The sequence below is a fragment of the Ornithorhynchus anatinus genome, chromosome 7 (assembly GCF_004115215.2).
Source record: "Ornithorhynchus anatinus isolate Pmale09 chromosome 7, mOrnAna1.pri.v4, whole genome shotgun sequence".
Lineage (NCBI taxonomy): Eukaryota > Metazoa > Chordata > Mammalia > Monotremata > Ornithorhynchidae > Ornithorhynchus > Ornithorhynchus anatinus.
Window position 1 is genome coordinate 17,779,828 of NC_041734.1, and position 3,438 is coordinate 17,783,265.

At 43.4% G+C, this 3,438-nt stretch overlaps 1 non-coding gene across 1 annotated transcript; it reads right to left on the reverse strand.

Annotated features, from left to right (window-relative positions):
- Positions 1 to 577: 577 nt before the first annotated feature.
- On the reverse strand, positions 578 to 715 carry LOC114813405. Its single transcript, XR_003761126.1, has one exon. It is a non-coding gene; the product is annotated as a small nucleolar RNA SNORA7 (small nucleolar RNA).
- Positions 716 to 3,438: the final 2,723 nt, after the last annotated feature.

Consider the following 3,438-nt stretch of genomic DNA (forward strand, 5'->3'; position numbering starts at 1 on the left):
CCAGAAACAGAGGTAGCTTCTCTTCTTCTCCAAGAACTCTATGGGAAGGAGAGGAACTAGAAGAATATTCTATCCCTTGCTTGTCTTTTTTTGCTTCTGTTATGATCCCATCTCCTTCAAGAATGGTAGTAACAGCAGATTAGTATTTCTTGAGTGCCAACTGAAGCCAATGAGCTGAACTAATTGTGTGGACAATGAGCCTGCTACTTGGTAGGGATTTTCTCTATCTGTTGTCGAATTGTACTTTCCAAGCACTTAGTACAGTGCTCTGCACTCAGTAAATGCTCAATAAATATGATTGAATGAATGAATAAATACAACAGAAGCACAGGATACATTGTGTCACTTTCTTATTCTGTACTCACTAATCTTGTCCTGTGCCATCAAGTCATCTTTGACCCATAGCGACACCACGGACACATCGCTCCCAGAACGTACTGCTCACCATCTGCAATCATTCTGGTAGAGTTTTCTTGGTAAAAATACCAAAGTGGTTTACCACTGCCGACGTACGCGCAGTAAACCTGTCTCCACCCTTGACTCCCACACCGCTGCTGCCCAGCATGGGTGAGTTTTGAGTTATAGCAGATTGCCTTCCACTCACCAGCCACTGCCCAAGCAAGGAATGGAATGGATATGCCTCTGCCTGATTCTCCCTCCTGCAGTCGAGACTGGTAGAGTACTGGGAACTCTCCAGGTGTGACCCTGAGAGGGGACTTACCAATCACTCAGGGGTATTTAATGAGTGCTTGCTGTGTGGAGAGCACTGTACTAAGTGCTTGGGAGAGTACAATAGAGTTGGTAGACACATTGTCTGCCCACAGTGATCTTACAATTTAGAAGGGGGCAGACTATTATGAATACTACAGTGAACGGCAACAAGGGTGCACAATAAATTAATTCAGTATATATACTGAGCGCTTACTGTGTGCAGAGCATTTTACTTGGAAGACTACACTTCAACAAAGACATATTACCTGCCCACAACGAGCTTTTACAGTCTAAAGGGACAACTACTGTAACAACTATAACTAAGACATATTCCCTCCCCAAAAGAACTAAAAATCAATCAACCAATGGTATTTACTGAGCACTTACAGTCTGCAGAACACTGGACTAAACATTTGGGGGAGTACAATACAACAAATTCGTAGACACGTTCCCTGACCACAGCGAGTTTGAGAAGTGGTGTGGCCTAGTAGAAAGAACATTCTCTTGGGAGTCAGAAAACCTGTTTTCTAATTCTGGCTCTGCCACTTGTCTGTGGCATGACCTCAAGTAAGTCACTTAACTTCTCTCTGCCTCGGTTACACATCTGTAAAATGGGGATTAAAGCTCTGAGCCCAACGTGGGACATGGTCTGTGTCCAACCTTATTGGCTTGTATCCACTCCAGTAAAGTGTCTGGCACATAGTGAGCACTTAAACAGTATTTATATATATATATATATATATATATATATATAGGATCTTAGTCTAGGGAAGAGGAAGCAGAAACAGAATAAAATGAAATGGAATATTCACTGAAATCCGCAAGTATACATAGGTGTTGAGAATGAGCGTATATAAATAGGAAAAAAGCCTGAGGCAACTGAAGGGTGGAGAATATTCAGGATATTACCTATTAGGAGAAAGTTTGTAAGAGGAGACAAATGTGAGAAGGACTTTAAAGGTGGGGAGGGTTGAAGTCTCACTGATTTGGGGTCAAGGAAGACCTATGCATTGGGAACAGGGTGAGCAAGTGGTCATATGGAAGCAAGACAACAGAGGGTTAGGCTAAGAAGAGGACTGGGTGCAATCAAACAGGGGCCCTTGACGCTGGGAAGGCATGTGAGGGAAGTCAACAGGAGAGGTGGAGGGAGGGGTTAGATAGCCTTTAACTCAATGGTCAGGACTCGGCCTCACATAGAAAGAAGGGGATGGGCAACAACCAAAGGGTCTTGAGGAGAGAGGGGTGATAACTGTCTTCAGGAAGGCAATCCAGTGGCAGCTTGGAGTTTGTTTTGGGGGTGAGACAAGAGAGGAAACCGACAGAATAATCCAGTTGTAATATGATGAGCCCTTGAACCAGGGGAATGCTTTTATGGGTAGTCAAGAAGTGGCATATTCCCAAGATATTTCAGATAAAAATTTCCAAGGTTTTAGCAGTAGACTGGATGAGGAGAATGGAAAGATAGTAAATTGTCAAGGATGATACCAGAACTGTGGACTTCAGTCACAGGGAGGAAAATGGGGTTATCAAAAGAGCTGGGAGTGTGCTTTTTCTGTCCTGGCCCATCTTAGAAATCTCTGATGATGAATGTCAGAAACTTTGGGATTGTGCCAGCTTCTACCAATGTAATGATAATAATAATAACTGTATTGGTTAAATACTATGTGCCAAGCATAGAGGGTTTAGTGGCTTTTTTTTTAAGATAGGGGAGATTATGGACGTTTGCAAGCACTGGAGAAGAAGCCACTGGAGAACGAACGGTCGAAGATAGCTGATATGGAGGAAAGGAAGGAGCGCGAGAGAGTTTTGATAAGACGGGAAGGGTGTTTAGGTGGAGGGGATGGCTTTTGGGAGGAGGTAGGAGATCTCCTCTAGAGATACTGCTGGGAAGGATGGGAGAGTTGAAGAGGGGGCCAGAATGGGGAGGGACTGAGGACTGCAAAATCTTGTTGTCACTGAAGTAAATCCAATTGTTTTAAAAGCTCACATGGCCTAGTGGATAAAACATAGGCCTGTGAGCCAGAGAACCTGGGTTCTAATCCCAGCTCCACCACTTGCCTACTGTGTGACTTTGGCAAGTCACTTAATGTCTCTTTGCCACAATTCCTTCAGCTGCAAAATGGGGATTCAATACTTGTCCTCCCTCTTATGAAGACTGTGAGCCCGGTGTGGGACAATCCTACCTGATTAACCCAACATAGTAAGCACTTAAATACCATTAACAGAAAAGCCACTAGAGTTTCGCCTCCCAGTGAGGGCAAAAGAAAATGGTAATAGAAACCAAAAACAGGACCTTAATTCCAGATGGATTGCAGATCCGAGCAGTAATTTACATAGTTCAAGGGGAGAGTCCTATAATAATGATGGTATTTGTTATGTGCCAAGCATTGTTCTAAAGGCTGCACTCTATGAAACAAACTAATTTGAAGTAAAATAAACCTGATCAATGGAGGGAGGAACTGGTTTTTGGTATTAAACTGAGTACACTGGGAAAACAGGGAGCAAGGTTCAGTATCATGCCAGGAAACGCTAAGAGTTTGACAGAATCAATCTGATGACTGACTCACTGGGGGAAGAAGCATCATGACTTTAGTGGATAGAGCACGGACTTGGATGTCAGACGGATCTGGATTCTAATTCCAGCTCTGCTACTAGTCTGCTATATGACCACGTTCAAGTCACTTAAATTATCTGGGCTTCAGTTACCTTATCCGTAAAATGGGATTC